At 43.7% G+C, this 15,462-nt stretch overlaps 1 long non-coding RNA gene across 1 annotated transcript in view; it reads right to left on the reverse strand.

The window, feature by feature from the left end:
• The window catches only part of LOC105535511, a 53,008-nt gene that overhangs the window by 2,202 nt on the left and 35,344 nt on the right, over positions 1–15,462 (reverse strand). The window lies entirely within an intron of this gene.

Consider the following 15,462-nt stretch of genomic DNA (forward strand, 5'->3'; position numbering starts at 1 on the left):
CTCCTTAACTTTTAACTTTCATAAGTGTCACCCCCTAAAAATAAATTGCTTGCACTCCTAACTCCATCTCAGTGTTCTGCTTCCTAAAGAACCCAGACAGACACATTGGTTGCAGGAATTGACTTGAAGCAAGATATCAGAAAGCCCAATAAGATTTTGAAGCAATTGCATTGCCAGATAGACCCTAAGGCTGCTCTGCAACAGGCTATGACCATTGAGCTCTGTTAAACTCCTAAGACAATATCAAGATCCCAAAACCTTGATCTAAAATGAAGTGAGCTGGAAAGGCTGTGCAATTTCTAAGTGGAGTGTCTTCTCTAATGTCTCAGGTGGGTCACAGGGGACATGAATAAGGAATGTTTTCCCAAAGATCAGTATAATAGGCTGCCAGATGGGCTAACCAAGAAGTTTAATCCTTTCTCAACCTCATTATTCCAGATCAACAAAACTAGATATGTGAAAAAAACAAAAAACAAAAAAACAGTGGCCATTGTGTTGCCTATCATTCTTTTTTCCAATTGCAAATTTTAATGGAAGGTAAATTAAACTTCAGCATCATTGCATTTGAAGCAGATAAGTTTTCTATCTATTTATTTATTTATTTATTTATTTATTTATTTATTTGAGATGGAATCTTGCTGTATCACCCAGCCTGGAGTGCAGTGGCGCAATCTCGCCTCACTGCAAGCTCCATCTCCCGGGTTCACGCCATTCTCCTGCCTCAGCCTCCCGAGTAGCCAGGACTACAGGTGCCCGCCACCACGCCCGGCTACTTTTTTGTATTTTTAGTAGAGATGGAGTTTCACTGTGTTAGCCAGGATGGTCTTGATCTCCTGACCTCGTGATCCACCCGCCTTGGCCTGCCAAAGTGCTGGGATTACAGGCATGAGCCATGGCGCCCAGCAAGTTTTCTTTTAGTTATCAACTGCTATACCATAGGAATCTACACTGAGATGTGATGGCATGGAGACTACAAATCACCCAGATGTGCAAGATTTGGTGCTGGCTACAGTAACTGGATGATCCTGTGGAGTTGTTCTCTCTCAGATAATGGGCCACAGCATTCCACCCACAGTGGCTGTGGGAGAGGAAGGATATCTACAGATGGTGGGTGGCCTGCAGGATGGATTCTGGTAAGCACTTTGGCAGCCTATCCACACACATGCCCAACTTGCTCTTCACTTGTCTTCCTTCCACAGCAGAGGCTGAAAACCACAGATTTCTGCTTTCTCAAACTTTCTTTGCTGCTGAGACAGAGGAGAAGTCAGCCAGGGAAGCTTCTGGAAAGGTGTTTCTCTCTAATACTAGGAGAGAGGTACAAAGGGAGAGGTCTGTTCATCTCCCCTGCTTCCTTTCTGTAGTTACAGTCATCAGTCATGTGAGAATTTGATATCTGCAGCTATGTTAGTTATCTTGTGACTGGGAAAAAGCAAGAGAATGGTAGAGACACAAATCCGGGCCCTGACACCTGGAACCACCCTCTCCAGACCTCTTGCTGGGTAAACAATAAATGTTCTTAAGATTTCCATCACTGCTAGTTGGGTTTTGAGTCACTTGTAAGGGAATGCATGCTAACTGATCCAGTTGCAGATTTCTCCAAAAGGAATCTCCAGTTATTTTTGTTACCTATGTATATCTACCTTAAACTGTAAATAATATATCTTCATGTGGATCATATAAAATATTAGAAAGTACATTAATGTCATAACATTGTGAAATCTTATTCCTATGCAGTTTCATGTTCACTAGTTAAAGAATATATCATCTATTCACTGTCACATTGTCCAACTCCAAATCACTTGTTCCATTGGAAGTGCTAATAAAATATCTAGTCCCATGAATTAGATTCCATACAGTGGGCCAGGCCTAGAGATGCTTTTTCATTCTTGCAAGTGATAGAGGTAAACAAAGCATGGCACCAGGACTCAGGCCCCTGGTATTGGGAGAGGACTTCCTGCTAAACCTAACTTTGCCACTGGTTTCTTCCATCATTTGCCCCATGAGAGGGACAGAGCTCTAGAAGTACAAAATGCTGTTATGCCTTCCTGCCAAGCAACTCCAGTAACTGGTGTGAGCCATCCAGAACAATGACTTTCCAATCCCTAATATTCTTTAGACATCATCCAGTCTAATGCCCTTACTACACAGATAACAAATTGAGGTCTGGAACTACGGAGTGACTTGCTAAGCTCACCTTCACTACGTAACGACAGAATGAGGTGGGAAATTAAACCCAGGTCTCTTACTCAGTGCTTACTCTTACTCAGTGCTTACTCTTACTCAGGAGCTTTATCTGTTTAACTTTTCTTTCCAAGTGGGCAAGACCCTGCACAACCTCTTCTTTTATATCACACTTTTCAAGAGCTCTAATCCAGAGCAGTCATGATCATATCTAATAGATGTCCAATAAAGTTTTATTGAACAAATGAATGAATGGCTGTAGTCCAAACATGGGAGAATTGCTTTGTGACTGCTGAAGTCAGACTTAGGAGCTAAACATGTTTAGAAGTTTTTCATCCCAAATTATCCCACTGAAATGAAGCATTCTATTGCCACACTACAGGCATTTGACATCATAGGCACTTAATTAATACTTGCTGAATTGAACTAAATGGAACCAACTCTTTATGGGATCAAAAGTATCACAGACTTATACTGTACATATTTAGAAAGACATCTTTGCTTTTCAATTACATTATTAAACAGAGCTGCTGGAAAATGAAGCTTTCTAAAAATATTGATGGGAGAAGACAAAGATGCTTACATTTCTCAAAAGTATGTAAGAAAAAATGATTTCAAATATCATTTGCTCATGATTTCATTCATTAATTGAACTTTATGGAACATCTCATGTCTGTCAGTGCAGATTACAGGCATTGTGGGAGAGTCAAAGGTGAAACAGACACAGTATCTTCCTATTTCCAAAGTATTTCTATCTTAAAATGCAGATAAGACATGGATGTCTATATCCAATAAATAATTTGTTACAATAATTGGGTTATAAATACACGTCTATGTATACACCATGAGCTCCCAGGAGAGGGCAGGCTCATGGACTTGGCCTTGGAAGGTGAGTGTCTCAAGCATTGTGGATCCTCATTCATCCACCCTGAGGTTTTGGTGGTGCTTGCTATGGTCACATGTCAGCATATCTTGACTTGGTAGCAGTTCTGTGAAAGCAAATAAAGGTCTTTAACATATCCTGGAGATCAGGGGCAAGTAGGTGGATGGCACATGGGGTGGGTCAGGAAAAGCTTCCTAAGGAAAGTGGTAATTGAGGTGACAAGAGAAGGATGAGTAGGAGATAAGCAGGTGAAAGAAGAATGAATAACATTCAACTTAGGGGAAGTAGCAGAAGGGAAAGAGGAGTCTGGGGCCAGGCAAGACTGGAGAGGCAGGCAGGGTTCTAAGCAGCCATGTTAGTGATATTGGCATTTGTCAGAAGAGAGGTGGAAAGCAGTTGAAGCATTTTAATTAAGAGGGCTTTTTGACATATATTTTAAAGTGCTTGTTAGTGAGTCAAGGCTGAGATGATTTCTTTAACTACCTTGCAAGCTAATAATAGACTTTGGATACTGGTGATAGACTTTGCAAACCATTCTCAGAAGAATTCCTTCTTCAGATTTGATGGTCGTGAGAAATTCCACAGGTCCCCTTTGCTGTTCATCATCAGAGACACTTGAGGGGCACTGGCAGTGATCTGGTTGCTGATCTGGGCTGGATAAAAGTGTAGTGCTGTGTTTGTATCATGATAAATTTAATGTATGCTGGCTCACGGCATCAACGCTTTATCAAAAGAATAAATGGAAAGTTATTCCGGGCTGAGAGGGTAAAGAGATCAGTTTATGGGAAAGAGAGCCTCCTTATGCACACATTCTCTAAACTACAGATCAAAAGCCAGAAGAGGAATGCTGACTATGAATAATGAAATCACACATGCAAAGGGTGGATGGAGTCAGACATCCTGACAATTTCTTTTTCAAGGAAAAATCAAGGCTTTTGCTTGATGCTGAATACTTTGAAGATAAGTGCTCTGAAGGCAGAGCGAGATAGCTATCACATTCAGTAGAGATAGGTGAACTTTCAAAATTGAGTTCATTTAAATAGCATGCGCTGGAGGGCCCCTCCAGACAAGGAGGGTCAGAGTGGCATTCACGACAGTTGAGGGACACTTTAATCTCAAATAACTTGGTTATTCCACAATGTCTGGTGGTTAGGGACTGAGCTGACCTTACCGAAGACTTTAAATTAAAAACCCAAGCCCATATCCTAAGTAAGAAAATTCCAAATGTGGTTGAATTGTCAGAAAAACAGCGCAACCAAAATCACGCCCCAGGCAAGTACATTTCTTTAGGCTCACTCATTCCCCAACCCGTTAAGCTTCAGCCCTGCCTTCTCCCCACATTCAGTTGTAATAGAACCACTGGTGCCCAGGTAGAGTGGCCAACCATGCCAGTGTGCTTGGTACTGTTGGGTTTTAGCACTGAAAGTTCTGCATCCTGGACTGCCACTCTAGTCATGGACAAACTGTGTTAGTCAGTCACCCAACTGCAGTTACCAGTATTCTCTGATGGTCATACACAGTGACCTGCTTGCATCCCCACCTGGCATCTCAGCAGCTATGAATGTGGTCTGTCTCTCCCTCTCTTTCTCTTTCCTTTGCTAACACTTCCCTTTTAATCACCAGAATGTTCGTGCTTCTCATGATTCTGCCTTTAGCTTTCTCTTTGTCTCTCTTCACCATTACAGTGGGTTAAATAGCACTTCCCAACCCCAAATTCAGGTCCAACTGAGAACCTCAGAATGTGACCTCAGTTGGACCTAGAATCTTGCAGATATAAATAGTTAAGATGAGGTCCTGTGAGATTAGAGTGGGCCCTAGATCTAATGTGACCAATGTGCTTGTAAGAAGAGGAGAGGGTACACAGAGATAGGAAGACACAGAGGGAGGAAGACCATGTGGCTATGGAGGCAGCGATAGGAGTGATGTAGTTGGAAGCCAAGGAATGGCAAGGATGGACAGAAACTACCATAAGCTAGGAAGAGGCAAGGAAGAGTCCTTCTTTAGGGACTTCGGGGGAGCACAGCCCTGCTGACACCTTGATTTCAAATTTCTGGCCTCCGGAACTGTGTGAGAATGAATTTCTGTTGTTTCATGCTACCCCGCTTTGTGGTAATGTGTGATAGTAGCCCTGGGAAACCAATATAACGCTCTTCTTAAGTAATTTTATTCAACCCTCATGGCTTCTATTTCACCTACACTCCAGTGACTTCTTATGTGCTGGCCTGGAGCTCTTTCCTGAGATGGAGACCTGTGTTTCCAAGCACCTCCTGAAACAGTAGACACAGTAGAGCCAGGCATTCTGCACCTACTGTGTGTGTAATACGTCTAACTCTGAGTTAGTCTCTTCCACATACCTCCTCTTCCCTTAATAACCTTTTCTCTAGGTTAATGGACTCACCAAACACCTGCCTCCCCAGTCTCAAATCTTGATGCTACCCTTGATTATTTCTCCTGCTCTACATTTATCTGTCCACTAAAACCTCACAATTCTCTTGCAGGAAATTCTCTCTGTAGAGAGTTGGGTGAGGTATAGGGTGTGTCCAGCTCAGGCGACCTCCACGGCTCGGTTTCAGACAAGTATCTGAGCAGGTCTGATGGCCTGGGGCCTGGGCCGGGGGCAGGAGGTCCAGCCGGAAGCCCATCTGGTAAGAGATGTGTATGAATTTTTGAGAGAATAGCCTACATATTTCTGGCTCACCAGCTTATGATAACCAAACAAAGTCACACTTCTCTTTTATAATCCAAATTATGATGGCAGAAGACTTCATCCTGCTTGCCTGCAGGAAACGGGTCTTCCTCAAAGTGTCCTTATGCTATTTCCTAAAGTTCCTGGAGGGACGTCTCATCTGTATTCACAAATCAAACTGGCACCTGCTGGCATCAGAAAGTGCATTAGGCAGGGCCCTTTTGGCCATGTGTGTCAGAGCCCATCACAAACTCACTTATGAAAGACAGGAGAATAATGGGCTCCCATTGTTGAGAAAGATGCTGCAGCTTTTCATGTAATTGAAGTAGCAGTGGAGGGCACAGTGGCCTCGAGAGCCATGCGAGTGCTCAGCGCCTCCGCTGCGCTGCTTCTCTTTTCCCGTCTCTCATTTCTGTCTGTCTCTGCTCTCTTTTATGTACCAGCTTTGTTTTCTCTGTAACCCATGGCACACCACATGGCAGCCCTTGCTTAGCAAACCCAATGGAAAGGAAGCACCTTTCTCTCCCAACATCTATGAATCAATCCCAGGGATGGACTGGTGAACTCTATGTGGAACTCACACCCATGCCTGGGCTGTTGCTATGTGCAGGGAAAGGGGCACTGTGATTAGCCAGGCCTGGATCAGGAGCCTGTCTTTTCAGCTAGGAGACAAGGTCTGTAACTAGGGAGGAAGGAGCGGAAAGCCAGAATCAATTGCTACCACAGGCCACCACAGCATTGTCCTTTGTCTTCCTTTCCTGCTCTGGTTCCTGAATGCCCATGGCTGCTGCCTCCAGAGCCACATGGTAAAGCCTGGGCATTGCTGTCATGAGACTCAGAGAACAAGCAGCACTGCTTAAGTCCCAGTGACAAAGCACGTCACAAAGAAGAACCGAAGCGGATTATTTTATGCAACAACTCCCAGCCTGACAGCCAAGGGCCCCTCTTGAAACCAGCAGTCATATCAGGCAAAGGATGTGAGAGGAAGCAAGAGGGCAATATCCAGGGTGTGGAGCCATGTGAAGAGGAGGTGAAGGTCATTAGACTCAAGAACGTCAAGGACCAAGGACCGAGGTCAGCCTCGTGGTCGGCAGTTCAGTCAGGACCAAATGGGACCAAGGGTGGGGAACTCAGAGATGGAGCCAGCAGGTGGAGTCTTATTGACCCAGGATTTTTTCTAAAAGGTTGAGGTGTGTATGTGTGTGTGTCCCCTTACAGAGTAGAATAACCCACATCAATAAGCAGTCAGTTCTAGACAGATTCAGATTCTGGGACATTAGTATTCCTGACTATTTCTGTCCTCCTCAAAGCATCAGGCCATGGAGATGCCCCTGGAATCCCATCGTAAGCGTTTACCTTGCACTTCCAGGCCCTGCTGCCACTTCTCATGGCAACAAAAACAAAGCACAATGCCCCATTTGGATCAGGGCCAGCAGAGAGCCAGACGGGGGTAGAAGCAGTGGTATGTGAGCAGGACTGCCTGCTCCTAGAGCGGGAGCCCAGGTACCACCCTTTGTCCCGGGTCGTTTGTCATAGGATGTGAGGCTGGTAGCTCTGCTGCAGCCCATTCTGGTCCAATATGGGCCAAGACTGCTGGCCGTGCCATCGCCTGGGCCCTGACAAGTCAATAGAGCCAGAGTTGGCAGCCAAGCTGATTTAAAGGGTCCATTTAGACTTATCCTCACTTGCAGCGTGAAACACAAATGACTGTGCTTGCCTAGAGAGGCTTGGGGAATAGAAGTTTGTGGCTTGACAGAGTGTAATTAACACATCAACTACACAAAGCCCAAAGATGGACTCCGCAGCAACACCATGATTACTCCCAGGAAACACTCTGGAATTGTATCATCCCATCCAAATGCGTTGGGACAAGCGTTTATGTGTCTGGATGAAAGTCAAGGCAGATTAAGAAGTGCTTATGCCAGAAGCAGTTTTTCTGACCAGCATGAGGAAGCAAGAGGTGAGATGAAACCAGAAGGGGCTAAGTAAATAATTCCATAGCTATGAAACAGAATATGATGTGCAACTAGGACTTATATTATGGAAGAACATGTAATGACACGCTATAATGTAAAAAGAGCAGAATATAAAACTGAAGAAGCAGTATCATCCCAGGACTCCCAAATACTTAGGAATTTTGTGTGCTTTTAGAATAATTTTTAAAAATTTGTGCACCTGGGTTACTTGCATAATCAGAAAATCTCAAATAGTATTATTTTTGAAGAAACAACACCAAAGGTCAGAATGACCTTTCTCAAGCTAGCAAATATCTGTTAAATCATTCCTACCCTTCTCTCCCCATTCCCTGGCACTGACTCTTGACCAGGAGTCTTGATTGAGAAGTGAGGTAAGTCCTTTTCTCTTTTCGGCCCTTACTAATAGTTCAGGCCATCAAGGGGCAGAAAGTCCCAGGGTCTAATCTCATATGAGAGGCACACACAGATGGTAAAGAGAGCCATTTCCATGGAGACTTGAAAAATAAACTGTTTAACTTAATGGTGTTCTATAAAAACCAATTACTAAATAAAATAAATTACAACAAAGCAACACCACAATGGCCATCTGTCGTATGTTGTAAAGGAGATTTCTGCATGGAGAAGGAGGTTGAGCCAAAATATCTCTAAGGACTTCTCCAAACCTGAGATTCTACGAAATAAATAGTGAGCTGGAATAAAGGAATATCTATAGGTTCTGCGATCTGGATTCAATCAAGCACGGATCAAAAATATTTGAAAAAACAATTAAAAATATCAATAAGAAAATAAAAATACAACTTTTAAACAATACAACAATTTGCGTCGCACTTACACTGTGTTAGGTATAAGTAATCTGTCGTTGTTTTAAATTAAATAGGAGCACGTGTGTAGGTTATATGCAAATACTGTGTCACTTTATATCAGGGACTTGAGCATCCATGGATTTTGGTATCTGAGGGGGCCCTGGAACCAATACCCCATGGATCCTGAGGGATGACTGCATGAGGAAAAACTCTGCTTTGCCATATATTCTGTGACTTCTGGCACCACTGCCTGAGCAGCCTCAGATTGGTCAGGTGACCCTTCTTTCATGTTCCAAAAATCTTACCCCATATGTAGCCTGTTTCTCCCTGAAGAACACTTGGCCATCGCCATGCTTCCGTCTGCTTCTCTGTGTCTCTGTCCTTCTGACAGTGCAGTCCCTTCATTCGTTCTGCCAGCGGCATGCAGCCTGAATTGTGGCAAGAAGCTCCCGCATAACCACCAGACGCCCAAAGGAGAGTGTCCTCTCTGAAAGGGCTCAACTCAACTCCTTCTCATTCTTCCACCCTAATGGCTCTGGCATGGCATCAAACGCCAGAAAATACATGGGGCAATTTCTCAGGGCATAATGCAGTGGGAAAGCAAGCAGGCGGGGCTCATGATGGCTGCATGCTACGCTGCCCACGTATTTTAGGCCAGTGTGTTTATGTCTGGTACGCTGGGTTTCAGGAATTATTTATCATATATAAAACAGAATTTTTTTTCCCTGGTATGTATGTGGCAAAGGAAGGAGGAAGAGGGAGCTAATATTGGCTAATAATTGGGAGGCACATTTTAGATGCTTATCTTAACTCATTTCACTCTTCTTGAGAACTCTCTAGAGTGGGGACTGTGAATCTTAGAGTGCTCAAATATCTTACCCAGGATCATGCAGTCAATAAATGGCAAAGCAAAAGTTGGAACTGGGTTTGTCAGTTTCTTAAGGTTTTATTTAGCCAATTCAAAACATTAAGATTTTGTTAAATTTTTCTGAGTATCATGTCATTTGAGAAAACATTAATAAGTGGATATAAAGGTCATACTTGTACCTCATCAATATTTCAGCTTCAAGTTACCTGTAATTAAATTGTATAATTTAGAATATAATGATGCCACTGTATTAGCAAGATAGACACACTTAGTGATGCTGACTACTGAACACAAAAGAGCCATTTAATTTAAACAAGATCATTCAAATGTTTGCTTTGCCTAAAGCTTATAAAATGCCATTTCATTAAATCATGTTTTCATTATATAAGATGACTGTCATATCAAAGCTATTTGACTGTTATAGAATTTAGAACAATATGATGTTTGTTATGAAATTATGAACATATAGGGAAAAATACTTTTCAGAATAAAATACACTTGGCTATATTCATTTATTTGCTAGTTTAATAAATCACAGGAGAGCATCTACAATGTGCCTGGTGCCCCTCTAGGCACCTGGGCTACAGCTGATTTCCCCCACAGAGTAAGTGGAGGGCAGCAGAAATTATAGGAGGCTGGGTAATGGTTCCCATAAAATATCAGGTCCTAATCTCTGGAACCTATACATGTCACCTTAGATGGAAAGAGGGTCTTTGCAGATTTGACTACATAAGGGTCTTGATATGAGAAGATTATCCTGGATTCTCAGAGTGGACCCTAAGTGCAAACATAGGTATCTTTCTGATTGAGAAGCAGAGAGAGATTTTTTTCTTCTAAGAGATGAGGTCTCACTGTCTAGCCCAGGCTGGAGTGCAGTGGTGTGAACATGGCTTACTGCAGCTTCCATCTTCTGGTCTCAAGTGATGCTCCTGCTTCAGCCTCCCAAGTAGCCAGGACTACAGGTATGCACCACCATTCCTGGCTAATTTTTTCAAACTTTTTTGTAGAAATGGGATCTCACTATATTGCCTAGGTTGGTCTCGAACTTCTGGGCTTAAGCCATCCTCTCTCCTTGGCCTCCTCAAATGCTGGAATTACAGGTGTGAGCCACCACATTTGGCCCAGAGAAAGATTCTGACATCGACACATGGAGGAGAAAGCAATGTGATGATGGAGCATAGAGAGATTTGAAGGTACTAGCCCCGGGGGGTTAGAGTGATGCCACCACAAGCTATGACATGGTGCCAGAAAGAGCTGGAGCAGCTCTTGTGGAATCTGTCTGCCAGAGTAAGGAGACTGGATTTTAGATTTGAGAGTTGTGGAGACATTGAAGGATGTTAACGGGGAATAGCATGATCCACTTTACATCATGTAAGAGTTCCCATGTAAAGAATGATTGTAAGGGACAAACAGACATAGTTGCAGCACTGCAGATCAGAGATTCTGGTGGCTGACTGATATACCATCTTCACCCGGAAACCAGTCTCTCTTCTGGGCACCCCTATTTTAATTGATATTCCCACTATGTCCCCAGTGACCTATGGCAATAAGCTGGATGGCCCTTTCCACTTTTCCTTCTCCCAATCCACCTGCCTCTCTCATGCCATCACATCTGATCAGGTGGCCTCCAACCCTGTGATATCCCAACCCATCTCCACCTTCCCATGACCACCACTCCACTTTTGCTCAGCTCCTCATTGCATTTTGCCTGGGCAAATAACTTTGAGCACATGGATTGTACCCTAGGTTCACCACTTATTAGCTAGGTTACCCTGGACAAGTTACTTAACTTCTCTGGTTTTTAGTTTTATTACTTGTAACACAGTCTCATCTCACAGGAGGGTGTGGGGATTACATAACAGATACAAAGTGCTTAGAATAATGAATGTCATTAATAAACAATGAATCTTAGTTGCTATCGTCTTTGTCTTTGTCATGATCTTCATCATCTTTTCATCACCATCATCATCCTTGTCCTAGCTGACGGTCCCCCCACCCCTGCCTTCCTGCCTGTCTCTCCTCCAGTCCCTCCTACACACTGTGACGGATTAGCCTTCTTGAAGTGCTGCTTTGATCAGATCATTCTCCTCAGACATTTCCAATAACTGCAGGATACTCCCATATGAAATATCAACTCCACAGCCTGGCTTTCAACCCCTTCGCCTTTTCCAGTCTTCTCACTTCCTTACTGATTTTCTATACCACAGCCAAAAGCTGACCCTCCCTTTTCCTGAACACAAACCACGGCTGAATTTGCTCTTTCACCCGAGGCCTCTGCTCTTTCCTCTGCCTCCCGCAACCTCCCCCAGTGCCGCCTCCAGCGTGCATCCCTTACTGCCTGTTAGGTTTGAGCTTTTTCCTCTTTGAAAACTTTCAAAAGCTTATTGATACTTCCTGTGGGGTCTCACTCTTCCCTCCCCTGAATAAGCTCATTTACCTATGTGTCTATATTGGAGCAACCTACAGACCCCTTTTCCTGCCTGCTTTTATCAGAAGAAGACCTACAAACAATTTAATCCAGGGCACTGCCCCGCACTTGACATCACCCTTCACTCTGCAACAACGAGTTTCTTCTGATGGCCTCATAAGGCAGCCAGGCCTGGGAGGGGCCGAAGAGGATCCAGTGCTTCCTTGCCCTGCAGTGAGGGGTCCACCGTCCCTAAGAGGCAAAGCTAAAAGGAAGGCAAATTGGACACATGCCCCTTTCTCCATGTAGGATTATAGGGTCAGGCTGTGTGATCTCTGAGGTGCAACTTCATAGATGACTTGTAAGGTGACAAGCCCACCTGTAGCTTTTCCCTAGGTCCCATTTAGGAGTTCTCAGCCCACCCTCACCCAGCAGCTGTGGTGACCGAGCAGAAAACATAATTATACATGTAGCTGAAGCTCTACGTTACAAGAATCTTAAATCAACCCTTAGAGAAGCACGACATTTTCCCTGCACAGATGTGGTGTTCCTGCACTCACAGATTTGAGGAGATAGCTGCAGAGTGGATGATCAGAGGGAAGAAATTCGGGACTAGCACTCACAGAACATCTGAGGGGACAGCCTCCTCATGCAGGGCCAAAATGGGAAGGTGCAAGAGAAGGAAATGTCTACCTAGAACTTCAACTCGAATCCCCCTATGTACTTGGAAATAGTCTTGTGAGGTTTTGTCTAGTAGTTGTTTGCTTGCTTCATTGCCAGAAACATTCTCAGCTGCTTCCCCTACCCAATAGCATATCCATGTTTTCATAGAGAAAAGGAGATTTCCACTCCAAGATCAGAAGGAAATATGGGAATGTACATTTTGATCCCCATTTTTACTGTTTTCCCTTTTTTAAAAAAAAGGAGGAGGAACTGGCTTGATTCATGATCCAAGAGAGGCAGAAATTCTTGGGATCACATCCCACATTCCCGTGGGTGGAGTGCTTGGCTTTAAAAGTAGAAAACAGGCTCAGCCCCTCTCTTGCTTTTTTGGCCCATCTATGCTCAGGCAGGATGGGTCCTTTGTATTCAGGCTCCATGCTGGGTCACAAGCCACACAGGCCTGTTATTGGGAAGCCCAGCCAGGCTTCTCTCTCTCTTCTGTCTCATCTTTCTCCTTCATGTACGACTTGATGAGGTCAGCCTGATATTCACTGGGGGCCACATAACTTCAATTCTGGTGGAGGGAATCAGAAGGAAGATTTTGGTTCCAGGGGCCCTGCAATGCTGCAGTCCAGTGTTGCCCAGGAGCCCTGTGTTCTCGAGGTCACTGGGCACTTGCTGCATCTACAATATAAAATAGATCCCACTTTTTGTTCCCCCTGGGGAACGCTTGCACCATTGCTCAATTGGTTAGAACCCAAATGGAAACTCCAAACCAATAGCCATTCGGTAGAGAATTCCATGTGTCTAAATTGTAGTCTCAAGTATTGAATTTGGCAAGGTCTACAGTGTAGGTTGGCCCAAGGAGAAATGGGCCTGTACGACCCTTTGGATGGGATGCTTTTGAGATCACTTGTAGGATCAGCTGCATAGAAGAGACTCACAACCTTGGAGAAGCTAGAGAAGATTCCAGACTTGGGAGGCAATATGTCTTAACCTCTTGATTGCCCTCCAGGGACTGGCAAAGATCACCCGTAAGGACAGAAAATGAAAGGTCCCTGTCACACCTAGATAATGCATCTCATCCCCTTGCCAGATTAGAAACTCCTCATAATCTGGAGCTGTGTCTTACTCATCTTCGTATTCAACTGTCAAGCACTGAGCCTGGCACAAGATAGGAAATCAACCCATATGTATTGGGCTGAATTAAGGCTGGACTGAAGAAGATATGGGTGTGAATTTAAGGATAGGGTTGAAAGACATGAGCTCTGTCAGGGTCCAAAAAGAATTCCCTCAAACTATCCCTGGTCATCTCATTGGAATAAGAAGCAAATGGATATCACCAAATGGAATAGAATCTTTAAATACAGAAGATATTGTGAAAAGAGAGACAAAATTATTAAAGGAATTGGTTAATATCATAATTAATTCTAATTAATTAGGTTTTCTTTTATCTCCCATGTATTTTTTTATACATCCTTCCATAAGTGATTGCAATATGGATCCTCTGGTCCTTCTCTTCCGCTGGTTGTACTCCATCCATGAACACACATGCACACGCATACATGCAGTTATCCCTCTCAATTGTGTATGTGCTAAGTTGTTATTCAGAAAGGAATCCAGGAAGAAATAGTCCCAATGAGATTATCACCACAAATCTTTTCCAAGGCCCCAAGACTCTTCTGTCGTGGCCTCTTAAGTGTACAGCAATGATCCAGAGGCCAGCTATTTTCTGGAGATTAAGAACCAGGTAGGTTAAATTGATGACCTGAGATTCTGCCTTGGGGCAGTAACTTCTGCCAATTATTGAAGTTACTGCTAGTTTTGAAAAAGTGTTTGCTTTAAATCTCAAATAATGTAAATCTCACGGGCAGGAAGAGTCCCTCAGCAGCCATTCCAGCCCCAGTAAGAAACCAGAAAAGATGCTGAGACATTAGGAGACAGTGGAGACAGGGATCTATCATTGGACTAACACAGCAACCATCTTTAACATGCAGAGAGGAGAGGAAGACTTGTTTCAGCTCATTCATGTTGCAGGGAGAAGCCACCGATTTGAGTTTCAAATTATGGCATAATAGCTCATTTATGCAAATCATAAACAAGATTATATAATGTTGTTATGAATGAAATATACACACCAATCTAGGTAGGCCTTCCTCCCTTGTTAATTCTTATATTTTGTTTGTATTTCATCTACCATTAAGATTGAAAGTCCTACATTTGTTCATTCAACCAAAATTTACTGGCACGCACTGTGTTTGTTCTGTGTTAGGCAATGGGATCCAGGGAACCTTAGGAGCTTCCAGTCTATTGCATGAGATCAGATATGCTCGCAAGCAAATGCAATTACCTTCCTCCTGTAAGGGCCATGTAAGGTGTATTAGTTTCCTTGGGTTCCCATAATAAAGTACCACAAACCGGTTGGCTTAAAACAACAGAAATGTAGTCTCTCAGTTCTGGAGGCCAAAAGTTGGAAATCAAGGTGTTGGCAGGGCCACGCTCCCTCTGAAAGCTCTAGGGCAGGATCCTTCTTTGTCCCTTCCTACATCTCTGCCTTCAGCAACCTCTGGCTTTCTTGGCTCTGGCCTCATTATCACTTGAGGCTCTCCCGGTGTGTCTCTGTCTGCCCAGGGCTGCCTTCTTATAAGGACACCAGTTTTACTGGATTCAGGGCCTGCCCTACTCCAGTCTAACCTAAACTGATTACATCAGTTTATGTTTACAGTTTACAGCAATGATCCTATTTCCAAATAAGATCACAACTGTAGGATGGAGGTTACGACTTCCTATCTTTTTGGGGAGCGAAGGGGAGACACAATTCAAACCATGGCAAAAGAATCTTTAAAACCTGATGCCCTCTTGTAAATGGCAGCAAAGCATTAAGGGTTTGTTCTTACTCTGCGAGCAGGACTCGAAGCATGAATATAATCCAGCTCATCTGACCAAGGGGTCAGCACCTCACACTGGCCCCACATTGATCTTTGTCCTCTGAGCG

The sequence above is a fragment of the Mandrillus leucophaeus genome, unplaced genomic scaffold, assembly GCF_000951045.1.
Source record: "Mandrillus leucophaeus isolate KB7577 unplaced genomic scaffold, Mleu.le_1.0 Scaffold147, whole genome shotgun sequence".
NCBI classification, from domain to species: domain Eukaryota; kingdom Metazoa; phylum Chordata; class Mammalia; order Primates; family Cercopithecidae; genus Mandrillus; species Mandrillus leucophaeus.